We start from the raw sequence: 23,065 nt of genomic DNA, 5'->3' as shown, positions 1-23,065 counted from the left end.
CTATGTCATTCAGTGCCATAGATTTAATTTTGTTCTTAACTAACAAGGCCACCCCGCCCGCTCTGCCCACCTCCTTGTCTTTTCGATAAGTTGAAAACCCTTGTATGTTTAACTGCCAGTCCTGACTCCCCTGTAACCACGTCTCTGTGATGCCTACCACATCATAATCATTCACGATGATCTGTGCCATTAGTTCGTCTGCTTTGTTATGAATGCTACGAGCATTCAGGTAAAGTGCCTTAATGTTAACTTTCTTATCATTAGAGATATTGGAAGTCATAAGATGTCCTAAGTTATCCTTCCTTTTTGCTGCATTCCCAGTCTGTCTCAAGTTTAAATCTGCCTGCACATATGCTATCCTGCCACTTATCTTTCCATTTAATTCCATACTCCCTGTCGCTTTCACTTTCCCTTCCCCCCAACTCATGTCATTTTGAGGTTGTACAGACGTTGGTGAGACCACTTTTGGAGTACTGTGTATAGTCTAGTTGCCCTGCTATAGGAAGGATATTATTAAATCGGACAGATTTCAGAAAAGATTTATAAGGATGTTCCTTGGATTGGAGGTTTGAGTTATAAAGAGATGCTGGTTAGGTTGAGACTTCTTTTCCTGGAGTGTGGGGGGCAGAGAGGTGACTTAAAGAGATTTATAAAATCATGAGGGGCATAGATAAGGTGAATAGCAAAAGTCTTTTATCCAGAGTACAAGAATTCAAAACTAGAGAGCAAATTTGTAAAGTGAGTGAAGAAAGATTTAAAAGGGACCTGAGGGGCAACTTTTTCACACCAAGGGTGGTTGGTATGTGGAATGAATTACTAGAGAAAGTAGATGCAAGTAAGGTTCCAACATTCAAAAGACATTTCGACAGGTACATGGATCGGAAAAGTTTAGAGGGATACAGACCAAATGTAGGCAAGTGGGACTAGTTTAGTTTGGGAAATGTAATTGGCACAGACAAGTTGAAGTGAAGGGTCAATTTCCGTGTTATATGTTTCAATGACTCCATGACATTCTTGAATCATGTAATTAGCCAGGAAGAGACTGCAGTACTTCACAGTGCATGTGGAAGACTATTTACGGATCTTTCAGTAGATAAAGGAAAGGTAGTGGTATAATGATGTAATGGTAATGTCAGTGGTTTAGTAATCCAGAACTCGACACAATGTTCTGGGAATATGGGTTCAAATCCAATTGGGTGACAGTGAAACTTGAGTTTATTGTTTAAAAGCCAATCTGATTTATTAGCATCTCTTAGGGAAGGAAAGGTGGTCTACATGTGACTACAATCCAACAACAATATGGTTGTCTAAGATATTGAAAATTTAGTCTGAAAGAAAAGGAAGCAACTATAATGTTTAGGAAACTAAAATCAGTCGAGGATCTTAAGGAATACAAAGGAAGCAGAAAAAAACTTAAACAAGGAACTACAAGGAGCTGAAAGGGACCACGAAATATCCTTGACAAGTAGGATTAAGAAGAATCCCAAGATATTTCATACATATAACAGGAGCAAATGGGTAGCTAAAAAAAGATTGGTCCACTCAAGAGCAAAGAAGGGAATTTATGCTTGGAGCCAGAAGTGGGTGAGGTCCTTATCAATTGTATCAGTATTCACCAAAGAGAAGGAGATGTACGGTGGTAAGATTTGGGAGGGGAAAATTGATATTCTGGGGTATGTCAATATTAAGGAGAAGGATGTGTTGGGTGTCTTGAAAAACATTAAGATAGATCAGTCCTTAGGGCCTGATCGGATTTATCCCTGGATACTGAAGGAGAGAAGGGAGGAGATAGCTGGGGCTTTGACAGAGATCTTTGTATTCTTTTCAGTCACAGATGAGGTCCCAGAGACTGGAGAATAAACAATGTTGATCCTTTGCTTAAGTTGGACAACAAGGATTTTACAGGAAATTATAGGCCGGTGAGGTTTATAATCAGTGGCAGGGTTATTATTGGAGACAACTCTTAAGGGCAAGATTTATTCATATTAGAAAATAATCCATTTATTATGGGTAATCACCATGGCTTTATGCAAGGGAGATCTTTGTGGAAGTGATGATGATGATTGATGAGGGTAGGACAGTAGATGTCATCTACATGGACTTTACTAAAGCATTTGGCAAGCTCCCTTATAGCAGGTTGGTTCAGAAGATTAAGTCACATGGGATCAATGGTCAGTTGTTAAGTTGGATACAAAATTGGCTTGGCCATGTAGATGTAGTTGTGGAGGGGTGTTTTTCTGAGTGGAGGTTTGTGACCAGTGGTGTTCCATTAGGATCAGTGCTGGGACTCCTGTCGTTTGTAATACATATAAATGATTTGGATGAAAATGTAGGTGATCTGATTAGTAAGTTTGCAATTGACATGAAAATTGCTGAAGTTGTGGATAGTGAGGGAGATTATCAAAGGATTTAGAAGGATATAGATTAGTTGTAAAGTTGAGTAGACAAATAGCAGACAGATTTTTTCCAGTCATGTGAGAGGGATAGAAATGCGAGAGGAAAGTATCCAATAAATGGCAGGATTATCAGGAGCACTGGCATACAGATGAATCTTGTGGTGCGAGTCCGTGGCTCCCTGAAAATTGAACACGAGATCGTCACTATACAATGAGATGGGTTTGGAGACTTTGGAGAGGATGCAAACTACGTTTTGCGGAATGTTGCCTGGTTTGGAGTGTATTAGCTATAGGGAGAGGCTGGACAAACTTGGATTACATCAGAGACTGGGGATCTGATAGACATATATAAAATTATGAGAGGCATGGATAGGGTGGATAGTTGGAGTGTCTTTCCCAGGGTGGATTTAAAGTGAGAAGGGAAAAGTCTAAAGGAGATGTGCGAGGCAAGTCACATGAACAGGCAGGAAATAGAGAGATATAGATCATGTGTCAGTAGAGGGATTAATTTAGAATGGCATCATTGTTGGCACAGACATGGTGGGCCGAAGGGCCTGTTCTTGTGATGTACTGGTCTCGTTCTATGCTATAGATGACTCTTAACTCAAGATTTAAACCAAGTTATTGGTGGGAATATAACATATTTACAAACAGAAACATACTGGAATTAAAACTGTTCCTTTACAAATATGCTTGACTCTCAGTTGGTGACATCACCCTTAGTCCCAACCTCTCACCCTCACTCCCACCCCCACCCACCCTCACCAAAGACCCTCAAAATGGACCAAATTTTACTCAGCTAGCCAGCCCTCTAATAGCTAACATTTCTCTCTCTGTCTCTCATTAGAATCAATTTAAATTCACACCTGCACAGCTATTAGCATTCACTGCTCCAAAATCAAATCAGTTCCATCTTCAACTGCATCAGAACTGACCTCTGAAATTGAACTTCCCAACAAAAAATTATAAGCACCACAGAAAAATAAACGAAGTCACTTAACATCCTGTTAGCATAAATGTGCCTTTGTATTGTTATGATTTAAAACATTGTTTGATTCTTTTTCCACTTTAATTAATCTACACTTTTAAAAATGGAGTGCGAATTTTAGCTATGGTACCAGAGTTTTTAGACTTTCCCAATTCTCAAAATTTTTGAAGTGTATCATTCTTACCAGGAGGAAAGGAAGAAAATGGAGGGAAAAGAAACAGACATAGAAGAGTGAAGGGTGGAAGGGTTTTTTTAATGCAAGGATTTTTGTTTAATGCAGAACCTTATTCTGCCTCAAGACAATCATGGAGGAAATGGTCTTGCAGAACAGATGGGGTGGGGAGGGAAATATATCCCTGGTGGTGGAGTCTGTTTGTCGGTGGCGGAAATAGCAGAGGATGATGCATTGTATCTGGAGGTTGGTGGGGTGGAAGGTGGAACCCTTCAATGCACTCACTGGGACTGTTGGAGGGAGCATGATTTCAAGATCTGGTTGTGAAGTGACAGTTATGTGGTGAAAACTTGTGGCAAACAAAAGAAGACTGAAACATGGACAAAAGTGGACTTTGCAGTACTCTAAAAGCTTCCCAATCCTCACTATTATTTCTAACAACTTTACAAGCTTCTTCTTTTGATTTCACACATTCCTTAATTTCCTTCATCAGCCATGGTTGACGAACCATTTTTTGAGCTTTTAATAGATCTATAATTGCTGTAAACCATGTAATTGCTCTTTAAAACTACCTATTGCCAATATTTAGTCATATCTTTTAATGTATTTTCCCAATCCATCTCAGCCAATTTGTGAGTCATACCTCCATAAATTCCCTTCTTCAAATTTAACATCCTTCCTTCAGATTAAATGATCTCACTTTCACATATGCCAATCTCTGGCTTCACCCACACGCATCCTCTCCTGCCCCGGGAGGACATCCTCTCTCTCACTGCTCTGTCACAACCAGCAAATGGAATTCCTTGGCCGATGTTGGAAATACCCTGCAGAGAATGGTCCACAGAAGGCAGAGTCCAGTGAGCATCCCTTTGTCAAATTCATGGCTGACTGTGGCTTCACTGCTACAATAACACGAAAACATAAGGCCATAGGAATAGGAACTGGAGGAGGCCATTTGGCCTTTTGAAATCACCCCATGATCAAGTTGAACATGACAAGTAATCTTCTACTCCAGCTCTGTTTCATATGTACACTTTAAGGGTTTTCTAAAACTGAAAACATTCACAGCAAAGGTTACATGACTATGGAAGATTGTAAATGTACAGTGTCCTCACAAATGGATTTCTTCAAAGTCTCTGTTTCCACGAGAAATCCATTCCAAATAACACACACTGTCATTTGTAGATACAATTACACATTCTACATAACAATTAAGAAAATAATTATTCATAAACAAAGAACATATCTTCACCTAATAAGTTCTACTTTCGTTGGTCTCTGAACATGCATTTCATCCATAAAGAGCAAAATGGTCATTGGACGCTGGAAAATGATGCTGGAGAAGTATTAATGGGGATCAGAGTAATGGCTAAGGAACTGAATAGATACTTTGTGTCAGTCTTCATGCGGAAAACACAAGTAATATCTGATACATTCAAGATAGTGGGGGGGACAGAGCTGAGTATGGTGGCCATCATCAAGGAGAAGGTGCTAGAAAAACTGAATGGTCTGAAAGTAGAAAAATCATCTGGACCAGATGGACTACACCCTAGAGTTCTGAAGGAGATAGCTGAAGAGATGGTGGAGGCTTTAGTAGTAGTCTTTCAGGCATCCAGGAGTCAGGGAGGATTCCAGAGGATTGGAAAATCACCTAACGTAACACCTCTGTTTAAAAAGGGACCAAGGCAAAAACGAGAAATTATAAGCCGATTAACCTGACCTCAGTTGTTGGTAAGATTTGGGAGTCGTTTGTGATGGATGAGATTTCTGAATACTTGGAAGTGCATGGTAAAATAGGGCAAAATCAGCACGGTTTCATCAAGGGGAGGTCATGCCTCAAAAAGAGTGTGTGTGAGAAACCAACACTCTCTCACAGACACTCATAATCCTCGCTGACACACACACCCACGTGCATTCAAACACATAAGTTTGTGGGGTGAATTTTTACGTGCAAAATTTAGTTTTATTTCGCTCAAAAATTGCATGAATCTATGTAATCCGTTTTTAGATTAGAATCAGTCTGAACATTGTGGCACAGACAGTCTCACATAGGGCACCTCACACCTTCAATACATTATCTGGGCCGACATGACACCAATTGTTAAAGTTCACTTGGGAATGTAACTTTAAAAAAGTTTTGCAATTTACATATGAAATAACTGAAACCAACATGGTCATTCTAAAAGATAAGAGAGGAGAAAGTGAGGAATGCAGTTGAGGCCAAAACATTGAAAGTTTTTGAGAATGAGTTAGATGTGTTTCTTCGGGTTAAGGGAACAAAGGGTATCAGGCAGAAGCAGGAACAGAGTCCCCAGTTGGACAATCAACCACAAGCAGATTGAATGGTGGAGTAGGTTCCCTTGGGCTGAATGGCCTACTCCTGCTCCTATTTTATATGTTGCCATGTTTCTAGGTATGCATAGGAGGGAGGGAATCTGATTTCTGGGGCATTGGGACCAGTTCTGGGAAAGGTACGATGTGTACAAACTGGGCATTTCAAACTGAAATAGAACCAGAATAAATAACATCATAAAGAGGATTAAAAATTATACATACAAATGCAAGAAGCGTGGCTCAGTGGTTAGCACTGCTGCCTCACGACGCCAGGAACCTGGGCTTGATTCCAGCCTTGGGCGACAGTCTGTGTGGAGTTTGCACCTTCTTCCCAGGTCTGCGTGGGTTACCTCTGGGCGCTCTGGTTTCCTCCAGCAGTCTGAAGATGTGCAGGTTAGAGTGAGTTGGCCATGGTAAATTGCCCATAGTGTTCAGGGATGTGTAGGCTTGGTATTATTCAAGGATGAATATAACAATAACGTAGGGGAATGGGTCTAGTTGGGTTACTCTTTGGAGGGTCGGTATGGGCTTGTTGGGCCGAAGGGCCTGTTTCCACACTGTAGGGATTCTATGAAGTATATTGGAATAAGGCCAATGATCGGAGGGCACAGATAGGCACATTAATCCATAGCTACAATGGAAATGGGGCTTATAAAGGGGCAGAGATGGCAGCATAGCATGTCTGCTGATGCAATTTTCAGGAGGATAGAGGAGCCGATTAGAAATACTGTGAGAGCAGCATTATTGGTTAAAGAATCAATCACAGCTGCAAGGCGGGGGAAGCTGGGGGCGGGGGGGGGGGGGGGGGGGTTAAATTGTATCATGGGCTGTAAACATAAACCAGGGCCTCTTGCCGAGATATTTGTATCATCAATAGTCACAGGTGAGGTGCCGGAAGACTGGAGGTTAGTTAACGTGGTGCCACTGTTTCAGAAGGGTGGTAAGGACAAGCCAGGGAACTATAGACCAGTGAGCCTGACACCAGTGGTGAGCAAGTTGTTGCAGGGAATCCTGAGCGTCAGGATGTCCATGTATTTGGAAAGGCAAGGACTGATTAGGGTTAGTCAACATGGCTTTGTGCTTGGGAAATCATGTCTCACAAAGTTGATTGAGTTTTTTGAAGAAGTAACAAAGAGGATTGATGACGGCAGACAGGTAGATGTGATTTTATATGGACTTCAGTAAGGCGTTCGACAAGGTTCCCCATGGGACACTGGTTAGCAAGGTTAGAGCTCATGGAATACAGGGAGAACTAGCCATTTGGATACAGAACTGGCTCAAAGGTAGAAGACAGAGGGTAGTGGTGGAGGGTTGTTTTTCAGACTGAAGGTCTGTGACCAGTGGAGTGTCACAAGGATCGGTGTTGGGCCCTCTACTTTTTGTCATTTACAAAAATGATTTGGATGTGAGCATAAGAGGTACAGTTAGTTAGTTTGCAGATGACACCAAAATTGGACCAGATGGGCCAATGGGCTGAGAAGTGGCAGATGGAGTTTAATTCAGATAAATGCGAGGTGCTGCATTTTGGGAAAGCAAATCTTAGCAGGACGTATACACTAGGGAGCATTGCTGACAAAGAGACCTTGGAATGCAGGATCATAGCTCCTTGAAAGTGGAGTCGCAGGTAGATAGGATAGTGAAGAAGGTGTTGGGTATGCTTTCCTGTTATGGTCAGAGTATTGAGTACAGGAGTTGGGAGGTCATGTTGTGGCTGTACAGGACATTGGTTAGGTCACTGTTGGAATATTGCGTGCAATTCTGGTCTCCTTCCTATCGGAAAGATGTTGTGAAACTTGAAAGGGTTCAGAAAAGATTTACAAGGATGTTTCCAGGGTTGGAGGATCGCAGGTGGGACTAGATTGGGTTGGGATATCTGGTCGGCATGGAAGGGTTGGACCGAAGGGTCTGTTTCCATGCTGTACATTTCTATGACTCTATGAAAGCCCATGAGGGAATGTGACAAACTAAATCCAAAATCTCTGAGTGACAGGAAATAAAGGATAATGGTTGATTCCTGTCTTGACATTGATAAGTGGTTTTCTGTGTGTTGCACAGAGCCGGGGCTGACTTCCAGGATTTTCACCCAGTGATATTGAAGAAACAATAATATATTTCCAAGTCAAGATGGTGTGATGTTTGGAGGAGAACTTGCAAATGGTGATATTTCCATGTTTCTGCTGCTCTTGTCCTTCTAGAACAGTACAGCACAGAACAGGCCCTTCAGCCCACGATGAAAACTCTAGAGTCATAGAGATGTACAGCATGGAAACAGATCCTGTGGTCCAACTTGTCCATGCTGACCAGATATCCTAACCTAATCCAGTCCCATTTGCCAGTACTTGGCTCATATCCCTCTAAACCATTCCTGTTCATATACTCATCCAGATACTTTGTAAATGTTGTAATTGTACCAGCCTCCACCACTTCCTCTGGCAACTCATTCCATACACGCACCACCCTCTGCGAGAAAAGGTTGTCCCTCAGGTTCCTTTTAAATCTTCCCCTCTCTCCCTAAACCTATGCCCTCTAGTTCTGGACTCCTCCAGTTCAGAGAAAAGATGGTAGTGACTGTGGGTTTGGAAGGAGCAGTCTATGGATCCTGAGCGAATTTCTACAGTGCATCTTGTAGTTAGTACATACTGCTGTTACTGACCATCGGTGATTGAGGCAGCGGATGCTTGAGGATGTGGTGCCAATCAAGCGGCTACTTTGTCCTGGATGGTGTCAAGTTTCTTGAGTGTTGTTGGAGCTTCACCCATCCAAGCAAGTGGGGAGTATTTTATTACGCTCCTGCCCCTGGCCTTATCGAAGGTGGAAAGGCTTTAAGGAGTTGAGTTATTTGCTGTAAGATTCCCAAACCCTGACCTTCTCTCATTGCATTAGAATTTTGTATGGTGAGTGCAACAGAGTTTCTGGTCAATGCTAATTTTCAGTATATTGATTGTGGCGGTGATGCCACTGAATGTCAAGGGGTGGTGATTAGGTTCTCTCTTATAGAATACAGAACATTACAGCGCAGTACAGGCCCTTCCGCCCTCGATGTTGCGTCAACCTGTGGAACCAATCTGAACCAATCCATCCTAAACTATTCCATTTTCATCCATGTTTATCCAATGGTTGTTTAAATGCCCTTAAATTTTGCAACTCTACTACTGTTGCAGACAGTGCATTCCACACCCCTACTACTCTCTGAGTAAAGAAACTACCTCTGACATCTGTCCTATATCTAACACCTCTCAGTTTAAAGCTATGTACCCTCGTGCTAGCAATCACCATCCGAGGAAAAAGGCTCTCACTGTCCACCCTTCGTGGGCAGCAAGGTGGCTCAGTGGTTAACACTGCTGCTTCACAGCACGAGGATCCCGGGTTCAATTCCAGCCTTGGGTGACTGTCTGTGTGGAGTTTGTACATTCTCCCAATGTCTGTGCGGGTTTCCTCCGGGTGCTCCGGTTTCCTCCCACAGTCCAAAGATGTGCTGGTTAGGTAGATTGGCCATGCTAAATTGTTCATAGTGTTAGGTGCATTAGTCAGAGGGAAATGGGTCTGGGTGGGTTACTCTTCGGAGGGTCGGTGTGGACTTGTTGGGCCGAAGGACCTGTTTCCACACTGTAGGGAATCTACTCTAATCTAATCTAATGTAACTCTCTAATTATTGTCACGTCTCAACCTTCTTCGAACGAAAACAGCTTCAGTTCCCTCAGCCTTTCTTTACAAGACTTCCCTCCATACCAGGCAACATCATAGTAAATCTCCTCTGAACCCTTTCCAAGCTTCCACACCCTTCCTATAATGCAGTAATCAGAACTGTACGCAATACTCCAAATGTGGCTGCACCAGAGTTTTGTACAGCTGCAACATGACCTCGTGGCTCCGAAACTAAATCCCTCTACTAATAAAAGCTCCCAAACTGGATGCCTTCTAAACAACCCTATCAACGCATCCATAGAATTCATCTACTGGGCCCGCTGTCAAGAAAAGGCTGCCAGCATTTTTAAAGACCCATCCCACCCTGGCAATGTTTTTCTACAACCTCTACCATCGGGGAGAAGGTACAGAAGCCTGAACACACACTCCAGCCGGTTTCAAAACAGTTTCTACCCTACTGTTGTTAGAATACTGAATGGACTCACAAACTCTTAATATTTGCCTGTGCCTGTTTTTGTTTTTGCCGCTGTTTACCTATTATTTACTCTCTATGCTACTTAACCCTGTGATCTGCCTGTATTGCTCGCAAGACAAAGCTTTTCACTGTGCCTCGGTACACGTGACAATAAATTCAATTGGATTCAATTCAATTTAATTCAATCCTATGTAATTGTGTGCAGTTCTGGTCATTGCATTATAGGAAGAATGTGGAAGCTTTGGAAAGGTTCAGAGGAGATTTACTAGAATGCTGCCTGGTATGGAGGGAAGGTCTTATGAGGAAAGGCTGAGGGACTTGAAGCTGTTTTCGTTCAAGAGAAGAAAGTTGAGAGGTGATTTAATTGAGACATATAATCAGAGGGTTAGATAGGGTGGACCGTGAGATCCTTTTTCCTCGGATGGCGATGGTTAGCATGAGGAGATGTAGCTTTAAATTGAGGGGTGAGAGATATAGGACAGATGTCAGAGGTAGTTTCTTTACTCAGAGAGTAGTAGAGGCGTGGAACGCAGTGCCTGCAACAGTAGTAGAATCACCAACTTTAAGGGCATTTAAATGGTCATTGGATAGACATATGGATGAAAATGGAATAGTGTAAGTTAGATGGGCTTCAGATTGGTTCCACAGGTCGGCGCAACATCGAGGGCCAAAGGGTCTGTCCTGTACTGTAATGTCCTATCTTCTAACCTAGGTGACAACTTTCAAGGATTTATGTACATGGACACCAAGATCTCTGTGCTCATCTACACTACCAAATATCTTACCATTAGCCCAGTATTCTTTAGCCTTGTTGCTCCTTCCAAAGGGAATTACCTCACACTTTTCCACATTAAACTCCATTTGCCACCTCTCAGCCCAGCTCTGCAGCTTATCTATGTCCCTCTGTAACCTACAACATTCTTCAGCACTATCCACAACTCCACCGACCTTAGTGTCATCCGCAAATTTACTAACCCATCCTTCTACGCCCTCATCTTGGTCATTTATAAAAATGACAAACAGCAATGGCCCCTAAACAGGTCCTTGTGGTACACCACTAGTAACTGAACTCCAGGATGAACATTTCCCATCAACCACCATGTCTTCTTTCAGCTAACCAATTTCTGAACCAAACCATTAAATTACCCTCAATCCCATGTCCCTGTACTTTGTGCAATAGCCTACAGTGGGGAACCTTATCAAACGCCTTACTGAAATGATGTAACAGCCATCTTGTTGGAGATGGTCATTACATTATAGAAGCTTCACGTGGTCAGGAAGGAGAGATCACACCTGGAGTGAGACACAGCCTGAGTGAGTACATAATTTGGGTGATGTGGAGGCAACGTGGGAATTTGGTGCAGAGGAGAAAAGGTGCTTTTTGCTTGCTTTTTTTTGGCTCCTATGTTGTAAGGTTTTTTTTAAATGTGAATAAATTGAAGCCCAGGATAGAGGGCTAAGCATAAAACACTGCATCATAGGTCAACCATCAGGTCATTGGTTGGCAATTGCTACTAATTTGACTGTTATCGGTCACTTTCAGATTGAAGGCAAACAGGGAAAGTATTTATAGGTCAAAAATTAAATTCTCTGAGGAGTTAACAAGCAAGTTAGACAAAGGAGAACCATTGGCTGTGATCTATTTGGATTTCCAGAAATCATAGATTGGATGAGGAGATGTTTCCACTGGCAGGATAGACTAGGACCTGAGGGCACAGCCTTAGAGTGAAGAGACAACCCTTTAGAACCTTCTCCTGTGAGGGTGAAGGGTAAGGTTGGCAGGAATAGGAAGCCTGGATGACAAGAGATATTGAGGCTTTGACCAGAAAAAAGGGGGTGGCTCAGGTACAGGCAGCTGGGATCAAGGAAATCCCTGGAGGTATACAGGGAATACAGGAATTTACTGAAGAAGGAAATCAGGAGGGTGAAACAGGGGCACAAGATAGCCTTGGCTGAGAAGAGTAGGGTGAATCCAAAGAAGTTCTTTAAGTATATTAAAGGAAAAAGAATAACTGGAGAGAGAATAGAACCCTTCAAAGACCAAAGTAGACATGTATGTGTCAAACCACAGGAGATTGGTGAGGGTCTCAATGAATATTTCTCCTCTGTGTTTACAATGGAGAAAGACATGGAGACTTGGGAACTTGGGGGAAGTTAGTGATCATAACTTAGAGACAATCCATATCACAGTAGACGAGGTATTGGATGTATTAGAATGTATGAAGGTGGATAAATCTCCTGGCCCTGACCAGATATATCCAAGAACACTGCAAGAGGCTAGTGAAGACATTGTGGGGGCCTGAGCTGATATTTTGCATCATCGTTCACCATGGATGAGGTCCCGGAACACTGGAGGGTAGTGAATGTTGTGCCATTATTCCAGAAGAACTGCAAAGAAAAGCCTGTGAACTATAGACCAGTAAGCTTAACATCTATGGGCGGTAAGTTACTTGAGAAGATTGTGAGCAATAAGATGTACATGGATTTGGAAAGGCATGGTTTGACTACGAGTAGTCAGCATGGTTTAAGGAGTGGGAGATCATGCCTCACAAAGTTGTTGGAGTTCTTTGCTGAAGTGACCAGGAAGGTTGATAAGGGCAGAAAATGTGTTGCTGGAAAAGCGCAGCAGGTCAGGCAGCATCCAGGGAACAGGAGAATCGACGTTTCGGGTATAAGCCCTTCTTCAGGAATGAGGAAAGTTTGTCCAGCAGGCTAAGATAAAAGGTAGGGAGGAGGGACTTGGGGGAGGGGCGTCGGAAATGTGATAGGTGGAAAGAGGTCAAGGTGAGGGGGATAGGTCAGACGGGGGGGGGGGCGGAGAGGTCAGGAAGAAGATTGCAGGTTAGGAAGGCGGTGCTGAATTCGATGGATTGCATAAGCCCTTCTTCAGGAATGAGGAAGGTTTGTCCAGCAGGCTAAGATAAAAGGTAGGGAGGAGGGACTTGGGGGAGGGGCGTCGGGAATGTGATAGGTGGAAAGAGGTCAAGGTGAGGGTGATAGGTCAGACTGGGGTGGGGGCGGAGAGGTCGGGAAGAAGATCTCAGGTTAGGAAGGCGGTGCTGAATTCGGTGGATTTGACTGAGACAGGGTGGGGGGAGGGGGAAATGAGGAAACTGGTGAAATCCGAGTTCATCCCTTGTGGTTGGAGGGTTCCTAGCCGGAAGATGAGGTGTTCTTCCTCCAACCGTCGTTTTGTTGTGGTCTGACGATGGAGGAGTCCAAAGACCTGCATATGCTTGGTGGAGTGGGAGGGGGAATTGAAATGTTGATCCACAGGGTGGTTGGGTTGGTTGGTCCGGGTGTCCCAGAGGTGTTCTCTGAAATGCTCCGCAAGTAGCCGGCCTGTCTCCCCAATATAGAGGAGGCCACATCGGGTGCAGAGGATGCAATAGATGATGTGTGTGGAGGTGCAGGTGAATCTGTGGTTGATAAGGGCAGGGCAGTAGACATAGTATGCATGGATTTCAGTGAGACCTTTGATAAGGTTCCACATGGTAGGCTGCTCTGGAAGGTGAGATTGCATGGAATCCAGTGTGAGCTGGCAAAGTGGATACACAATTGGCTTGATGGTAGGAAGCAGAGAGTAATAGTGAAAGGATGGCGTGTTGGACTGGGGGCCTGTGACTAGTGGAGTGCCTCAGAGGTCACTGCTGGGCCCATCGTTGTTGTTATCTATATCAATGATTTAGATAAGAATGTAAAAGATATGATTAGTAAGTTTGCAGATGACACTTAAATAGATGATATCGTGGATAGTGAGGAAGGTTATTAGAAATTGCAGCAGGATCTTGATCAGCTGGGGAACTGGGCCGAGAAATGGCAAATGGAGTTTAGTTTGATAACTGTGAAGTCTTGCATTTTGGAAAGTCAAATCAAGGTAGGAGTTTCACAGTGAATGGCAGGGTCTTAAGAAATGTAGTGGAACAGAGGGATCTTGGAGTTCAGGTTCACAGTACTTTGCAAGTGGTGTCACACGTAGACAGGACAGTAAAGAAGGCTTTTGGCACACTGGCCTTCATCAGCCAGGGCATTGAGTAAAGAAGATGGGAAGTTATGTTGCAGTTATACAGGACGTTGGTGAGGTCACACCTTGCTATAGGAAGGATGTTATTAAACTGGGAAGAGTGTAGAAGAAATTTACAAGGATGTTGCCTGGACTCAATGGTCTGAGTTATGTGGAGAGGTTGGACAAGCTAGGACTTTTTTCTTTAGAGCATAGGAGACTGAGAGGGACCTTATAGAGGTGTGTAAGATCATGACAGGCATAGAGAGGCACTGACCCAATCCATGCCTTTTCCCCAAGGTTGGGGAATTGAGGACTAGAGGGCATCAGTTTAAGGTTAGAGTGACAAGAATAAAAGGGAACCTGAGGGGCAACTTTTTTTTTTTACACAGAGGGTGGCATGCATATGGAATGAGCCACCAGCGGAAACATTTGAGGTGGGTACATTAACAACATTTAAACGGCATTTGAACAAATACATGGATAGGAAAGGATTAGAAGGATATGGGCCAAGTGCAGGGAAATGGTGATGAGTGTGGATGGACATTCTGGACAGTTTGGACCAAAGGGCCTGTTTCCAAGCTGTAGGACTCTCTGACTCTAATTGAGATGAGCAGGATTTTTTTTCAGCCAGAGGCTGGTGAATCCATGGAACTCATTGCTATAGAGGGCTGTGGAGGCCAAATCATTGACTGTCTTTAAGACAGGTGGATAGGTCCTGAGCTGAAAATGTGTTGCTGGAAAAGCGCAGCAGGTCAGGCAGCATCCAAGGAACAGGAGAATCGACGTTTCGGGCATAAGCCCTTCTTCAGGATAGGTCCTGAAGATGGGTCACTCAACCCGAAATGTCAGCTCTGATTTCTCTCCACAGATGATGCCAGATCTGCTGAGCTTTTCCAGCAATTTATGTTTTTGTTTCTGATTTACAGCATCTGCAGATCTTTTGTTTGTTTTTATATAGAGAGGTTCTTGATTTAGTAAGGAGTTCAAGGGTAACAGGAGAATGACATCTCTAGGACACACGCACCAAACAACAACACCAACCCGTGGCTGACCACTTCAACTCTCCTTCCCGCTACCCCAAGAACATGCAAGTCTTGGGCCTCCTCTACCACCAAATCCAAGCTACCCAATGCCTGGAGGAAGAACACCTCATCTTCCACCTTGGGACACTTGAATCACACGGGATCAATGTGAATTTCACCAGTTTCCACACCTCCCCTCCCCTCCCAGATTATCCCAGATTAACCTTATCCCAGATCCAATCCTCCAACTTGGCACCAGCCTCTTGAACTGTCTTACATGCCCACCTTCCTTCCCACCAATTCGCTCGATCCTCTTTTCCGACCTATCACCAGCACCCCCCACCTCCATCTACCTATCACCTTCCCAGCTACCTTCCTCCAAATCCCACCCCCACCCTCCTATTTGTCTGTGGGCTCCCTTCCTCCCCCCACATTCCTGATAAAGGGCTTATACCCGAAACGTCAATTCTTCTGCCCCTCAGATTCTGCCTCACCTGCTGTGCTTTTCCAGCACCATACTTTTCGACTAACAGGAGAATAGTGTTGAGAAATAGATCCGCCATAATTGAATGGTGGAGCACACTCGAAGGGCTCAATGGTCTAATTCTGTTACTGTATCTTATGGTCTTATGGCATGGCATTTGGCTAAGTGGACAAAACAGTGACAAATGGTGTTCAATCTGGCTAAAAGCAGGTGGTTACACATTTGGAGAAGGCAAGCAAATCAGGGGAAGGCACAATAAACAGGAGGGTATTGAGGGGGGAAAGGAAGTGAGGAACCTTGCAGTGTATCCCTTAAAATGGCCACCCAAGTGGACATGGTTGTTAAGAAAGCATATGGTTGTTAAGAAAGCAGGGGGATTGAGTTTAAGAGCTGTGAGATCTTGTTGCAGCTCTATAAAACTTTGGTTAGACCGCACTTGGAATACTGCGTCCAGTTCTGGTCGTCCTATTATAGGAAAGATGTGGATGCTTTGGAGCGGGTTCAGAGGAGGTTTACCAGGATGCTACCTGGACTGGAGGGCTTATCTTATGAAGAGAGATTGACTGAGCTCGGACTCCTTTCATTAGAGAAAAGGGGACCTAATTGAGGTATACAAGATAATGAGAAGCATAAATAGAGTCGATAGCCAGAGACTATTTCCCAGGGCAGAAATGACTAACCCGAGGGGTCATAGTTTTAAGCTGGTTAGAGGAAAGTATAGAGGGGATGTCAGAGGCGGGTTCTTTACACAGAGAGTTGTGAGAGCATGGAATGCGTTGCCAGCAGCAGTTGTGGAGGCAGGGTCATTGGGGACATTTAAGAGACTCCTGGACATACATATGGTCACAGAAATTTGAGGGTGCATACATGAGGATCAGTGGTCAGTACAACAGCGTGGGCTGAAGGGCCTGTTCTGTGCTGTACTGTTCTATGTTCTATGTATACCTGCAGGATTCTTAAGGTGGCAGGGACAGCTGGGTAAGCTGGTGCAGAAGGCATTTGTAATTCTTTCATTGGGTGAGGCATTAAATAAAATAAAAAGTGGGGATACATGACTGGAAATGTTAAAGATACTGGTTAGGTCGCAGTTGGAGTTTTGTGTTGGAGTTTTATGTGCAGTTCTGGTCAGCACATTAGAGGAAAGATAGAATTTCTATAGCGACAGAGCAGAGGAGATTTAGAAAAATGTTGCCAGGGCTTGAAAATTACAGCAACGAGGAAAGATCAGATAGGCTCAAATTGTTTTTCTAAGAATAGAGGAGTCTGATGGGTGACTTGAGGTGCACAAAATAACGAAGGGGTTGCATAGAGAGGGTACGGAAGACAAGTTTCCCTCCGCAGAGTGTGCACTGATTGAAGGTATTCCCCCTCGAAAGATTAGAGGAACATGTGGAAATGCTGCTTCCCCAGAGGGTGGCAGCTATCTGGAATCCTCTACTCAGTTTGGGGGCTTGTGGTAGAACCTTTCACCTCATTTAAAAGGAACCTGGAACTGCCCTGAAAAGCTGGAACCTTCAGACAAGCCTCCAGACCAGCTGGAGACAGGGATTCAAACTGGGAGGGGTGGGGGGGGAGGCTCGTTTCTTCAGCAAGCACAGACAGATAGGCTGAATGGCCACTTTCTGTACTGATCTTTTCTGTGATTCTATCCTTCTTCAGTGTTCCAAGCCTTGAAGATGTTGACATTCTTCCAAAACTGGCTTCTTCCTCGCCCTGACTGCCCCACACTCTTGGTTTCTACACTTCGCATTGCTGTCACTGTAATTCTGGAATTGTCTCCCTGAGTCTCTTCACCTCAATACCTGTCCTTCTTTAGGGCTCTCCTTCATCCTCACTTTGTCCAACCATTTGGTCATCTGCAATAAACTCTCCTTCCATGGGGCTGAGAATCTAATGTTTTTTCTGAATATTTCGCTGTGAAATATATTGGGCAGTTTATTGTTGTTTAAGGTGCTATACAAATGCACTTGCTGTTGCCAACAACTTCTTGTTTCAGTTTCAACACTGTTTTTTGAGTGATCACAATTGGAATTGTGCTGTTGTACAGTGTGTCTGAAGTAAAATCTGACCATGGGTTACACTTTGTCTCTTTCCAATACTTCACCTTCCATGTTTTTTTTCCCTCCTACTCTTTATTAGTGGCTCACTCAACTTGGCAATCCCCCATATCTTAACTTCAAAAGGCAATGTTAGTAAGTGACCTTCCCCAAGGGAAAAATGGCAAGATCTCCATTTTCCTCCCAGGATCATAGGATGTCCTAAAGCAGTGTCCCACAAACAGCACCGTGACAGTCAGTTTCCATGAAGCTGGCTGCAGGACAAATATCCCCTGGATTTCTTCAAAGGAAGGGGAGTAATGCACCATAATTTCCCTTCCCAGCCCAAGGAGAGTGAAGCCAATTGAAATGAGTTTATCCAACTCTGCCAAGTGATTCACCTTTATGGCTCAAACTCTGTAGTTCAGTGCAAGCCAACCTTTCAGCAAAAATGAATTCAAGAATTCAAGTCAAAACACAGTGCTGAAATTTCACTGTAGTCATAATCAAATCGGGAAGTAAGCCAGTCGCGAGCCATAGATGATGCTGTTACACACAGATGGTCACAAAGCCTATTTCAGTGCACGTGGCTGACCCGGACATTTAAAAACTCAATATTTCATGAAATAAATGAGTGAGTCACCAATAAAGAGTAGGAGGGAAAAAATCCAGGGAAGGTGAAGTATTGGAAAGCGATAAAGTGTCACTACCTGAATCCTTCAAACTGATTTTCTCACCATATGCCTGCAAATTTCTTGCTTGCAAATTTCCACTTTCAATCTCAATCAGCTCCTGAGAAAATTACGAACAGTACTCAGCATCCTCATATGAAAATGGTCCTTGCTAACATTTCAGAATCCAAGTTTGATCCCAGTAAAGATAAGAACAGCTATGATGCACTGGAGAGCATGACTGGGCACTGGGATCCATGCTCCAGTTTCAACAGCAAAAACACTTGGAGTGTGTGTGATGGGGTCCTGACGGCTCATTCTACATCATTAGCCACTTGGTCCTTCTGTAAGTTAACCCCAGTCCACGTGTAGGAAAGTGTGGCAGGGAGGCTTTGGAAAGCCAGGCTCCAGAATTTAATTACAATAATTGGCTGCAAATCTGCATAGGTAGAAAATTTTGCAATCTTTCAAGGAAACATGTTTCCGTCACTAATTTAGGTTGACAGGGAATTGGAAATAAGGTAATCTCAGCTGACGAAGCATTCATTTCTATTAGCTCAATGACATGCTGAACCTGGATGAACGACAGCTTTTAAAAGTATCTGTGGCTGAATGCAGCATGTTGCATAATTTGTTACATATTTTTTTCTGATTTTTTAAAATATATTTTGCTGTTTGGTTAAAATAGCAGACTATTTTGGAAAACTCCATTAGTACTCACTTGGAACAGTTGACAAGTTCAATCAATGAAGATAAACAATTTACTGACTAAAAATTGCTAATTAACATTATTTTCACTAGAAAATATGGATGTTTAGTACCTAAATATTTGCAGTAATCATTACCATGCCAGTAAAACAAAACATATGTGGAACGCATCATTATTAACCATCATTACTAATCAGAATAAATTATAAGCCTCACAGAAAATCTTTAACACTGATTGATGAATTAATTTGCCTCGTTCTGCTCTCTACTTTGCAACTGGAGGTTGTTTTAATTAAGAAATTGAAGTAATTTTGTGCTTGGAGAAGTAACAGATGTGAATTTGTTCAGGAAAAGAGTTCAGTCCTTGACAAAGTTTCTTTGTTTGTGGAGTCAGATCTATCTGTGAAAATTAACTCCAGCTCATGGAGTCAAAGACAGGACAGGACCTTGTACAGTAATGGCAAAACCAAGAACTCAACAAGTGTGTGCAGCATTTATAGAAACTGAGAAACATTTTGCATTCTTGTAGCATATTTAACATAGGAAAGTACCCAAGGCATTGCATACAGACATTACTAAACAGATATTAAGGAGACCTTAGGGCAATGACCAAAAGCTCAGTCAGAAAGACAGCTTTTAAGAAATGATTCAGCTAAGGAGAGGAAGAGAAGTTTGGGGTGGGAAGAACAAATTCCTGGAGATGCTGGAATTTGTACTGAAAACAAAATGCTGGAGATCACCGTGGTTCTGGCAGCATCTATGGAGAGAAAGCAAGCTAATGTTTTGAGTCTAGATGACTCGTCACCAGAATTTGGGGAGGGGGGAAGGGGGTATGGGCTAGTTCTAGAGCTAGGGCAGAAGCATTTAAAAGCCCAGGCATTCTAGAGAAGCAACTAATAGCAGGATCTTCCTTTGCGAAAAGCAAACATTTTGGTTAGTCCCCATTTAGAATACAGTGTCCGGTTTTGGGCCCCACACCTCAGGGAGGACGTACTGGCACTGGAGCGTGTCCAGCGGCGATTCTCACTGACGATCCATGGAATGGAAGGCCTAACACACGATGGACAGCTGAGGATCCTGGGATTGTATTCATTAGAGTTTAGAAGGTTGAGGGGAGATTGAATAGAAATTTACAAGATAAGCCATGGCTTAGAAAGGGTGGATGCTAGGAATTTGTTTCCGTCAGTTGGGGATACTAGAACTCATGAGCACAGCCTTAGAATTAGAGGGGGTCAATTTAGAACGGAAATGAGGAGACATTTCTTCCATCAGAGGGAGGTAGGCCTGTGGAATTCATCGCCATGGAGCGCAGTGGAGGCCGGGACGTCGGGTGTCTTCAGGGCAGACATTGATAAATTCTTGATCTCGCAAGGAATTAAGGGATACAGGGAGAGTGTGGGTAAGTGGTATTGAAATGCCCATCGACCATGATTGAATGGCGGAGTGGACTCGATGGGCCAAATGGCCTTACTTCCACTCCTATGTCTTATGGTCTTATAGTCTTCTTATTTTGGAAAGTTGGTCACTATTTCATAGGCACTCCCTGAAGGATTGGTCTACTATGAGGTGAACAGATATGAGGGATTGAGATTGGCACACAAGGAGATTATAGATTAGATTACTTACAGTGTGGAAACAGGCCCTTTGGCCCAACAAGTCCACACCGGCTCTCCAAAGAGCAACCCACCCAGACCCATTCCCCTACATTTACCCCTTCAACTAACACTACGGGCAATTTAGCATGGCCAATTCATCTAACCTGCACATCTTTGGACTGTGGGAGGAAACCAGAGCACCCGGAGGAAACCCACGCAGACACGGGGAGAATGTGCAAACTCCACACAGACATATGTGGTTAGCCAAGACTGGAAGCTCACCACTTCAACATACCAGTGTGTTTCGTGACCAACATTTCAGACTCGGTCCTGCTGTAGCATTCCAGTGAGCCTCAGCTCAAGCTCAAAGAACTGCATCTTATTTTCTGCTGGCGGAGCCTGTAACCTTTAGGACTCAGCATCAAGTTCAATAATTTTAGACCCTGATTCCATCCTTCCATGTTTTCTTTACCCATCTCCCACATCCAGTCCTGCTATGACACGGGTTGTTCTTAGAACAGCCAATCCATTCTCTCCTATCCTCAGCAGTCATTATCACTTACTTAGCTTCTCTTCTGCCCTGGCCTGTCCATCATAATCTCCTTGTCTGCCTAACCCTTTCACTCCTCTCTGTCTGAGCTGTTTCCACCTACCTGTTTACCTCTTCCCCCCCAATCCCCAGACCCCTCCCATCCCTGTCTTCAGCATAAATACCAGTTTTTCTGCTACCAGTTGCTGGCAGACCTGCTGAATTTCTCTAGCAGTTTCTGTTTTTGTTTCAGATCCCCAGTATCTGTAGTTCTTAGTTTTATCCTAAAGCTTTTCCATTGTCCTCCTAGGAGTCTCCAGCCACAACTCAGTTCAGAGTCAAGCTGTTGTTTTGGAAGTCTGCCCTCAGGAATATGATTGACCTGAGAGCACTTTGAGAGGTGAGCCACTCGATGCTGGGTAACTGGTTGGTAAAAGGATGGGTTGCCTTCTGCGCCATTGGATTTGGAAGATGTTGTGAAAGAATAGTCCTGGAGAAAGTTGAAATCAGGGTAAAGGTTTAAGACTGAGGTTTTGCAGAAGAAGGAACAATGTAGGTCGGTAAGCACTGAGTGATGGGTGAATGGAAACTGGTGTGAGTTAGGTTGTAGAATTATCAATGAGCTGAAGTTTAAAGTGATTAGAATATGGCAAATCAACCGGGAGACTATGTAAATTTGTAAAAAGGGGGAATTTTATGAACTTGTCTTTCAAAAAATAAAGCAAGGGGGTGGGAATCAGAGCCACATGTTTAAGAGGGGGTCAGTTGCAGACGGGACAGTGACAGGGTGTAGTGAATCGATCAGGGACGTTTTTCATGTGATGAAACAAAGGGATCGGTTAAAGTGTGTCTGCTTTAACGCAAGGAGTGTCCAAAATAAGAGTGATGAACTTACAGCATGGATCAGTACTTGGGGCTATGATGTTGTGGCCATAACAGAGACGTGGGTTTCACAGAGGCAGGGATGGTTGCTTGATTTTCCAGGGTTCATAACGTTTAGAAAGAACAGGGAGGGTGGAAAAAGAGGATGGGGTGTAGCATTGCTAATTAGAGAGTGCATCGCAGCTACAGAAACAAAGGTTGTTGAGGAAGGTTTGTCTACTGAGTCAGTATGGGTGGAAGTAGGAACAGCAAGGGAACAGTCACCTCATTGGGGGTTTTCTATAGACCACCTAATAGCAGTAGAGAGATTGAAGACCTCATAGGCAGCCAGATTCTAGAAAAATGCAAAAGTAGCAGGGTTGTTGTTATGGGTGATTTTAACTTTCCCAAGATTGACTGGAACCTCCTGAGTGCAGATGGTTTGGATGGAGCCGTTTTTGTCACACGTGTTCAGGAGGGTTTCCTTACTCAGTATGTGGACAGACCGATGAGGGGAGAGGCCATTTTGGATTTGGTGCTCTGCAACGAGCCAGGACAGGTGTCAGATCTCACGGTGGGAGAGCAGTTTGGTGAAAGTGATCACAACTGCCTCACATTTACCATAGCCTTAGAACATAGAACATAGAAGAATACAGCGCAGTACAGGCACTTTGGCCCTCGATGTTGCGCCAATCCAAGCCCACCTAACCTACACTAGCCCACTATCCTCCATATGCCTATCCAATGCCCGCTTAAATGCCCATAAAGAGGGAGAGTTCACCACTGCTACTGGCAGGGCATTCCATGAACTCACGACTCGCTGAGTAAAGAACCTACCCCTAACATCTGTCCAATGCTACCACCCCTTAATTTAAAGCTATGCCCCCTCGTAATAGCTGACTCCATACTTGGAAAAAGGTTCTCACGGTCAACCCTATCTAAACCCCTAATCATCTTGTACACCTCTATCAAGTCCCCCCCTAAACCTTCTTTTCTCCAATGAAAACAACCCCAGGTGCCTCAGCCTTTCCTCATACGATCTTCCTACCATACCAGGCAACATCCTGGTAAACCTCCTCTGCACCCGTTCCAGTGCCTCCACATCCTTCCTATAGTATGGCAACCAAAACTGCACACAATACT

General features: G+C 43.7%; 1 protein-coding gene across 1 annotated transcript in view; it reads right to left on the bottom strand.

Moving 5' to 3' along the window:
• LOC122557603 (SH3 and multiple ankyrin repeat domains protein 3-like) overlaps window positions 1-23,065 on the bottom strand; it is a 338,880-nt gene that overhangs the window by 228,448 nt on the left and 87,367 nt on the right. The window lies entirely within an intron of this gene.

Source organism: Chiloscyllium plagiosum, chromosome 16 (assembly GCF_004010195.1).
Source record: "Chiloscyllium plagiosum isolate BGI_BamShark_2017 chromosome 16, ASM401019v2, whole genome shotgun sequence".
NCBI classification, from domain to species: Eukaryota; Metazoa; Chordata; class Chondrichthyes; order Orectolobiformes; family Hemiscylliidae; genus Chiloscyllium; species Chiloscyllium plagiosum.
The sequence above is the reverse complement of the archived record's forward strand: the minus strand, read 5'-3'. Positions and strand labels throughout refer to the sequence as shown.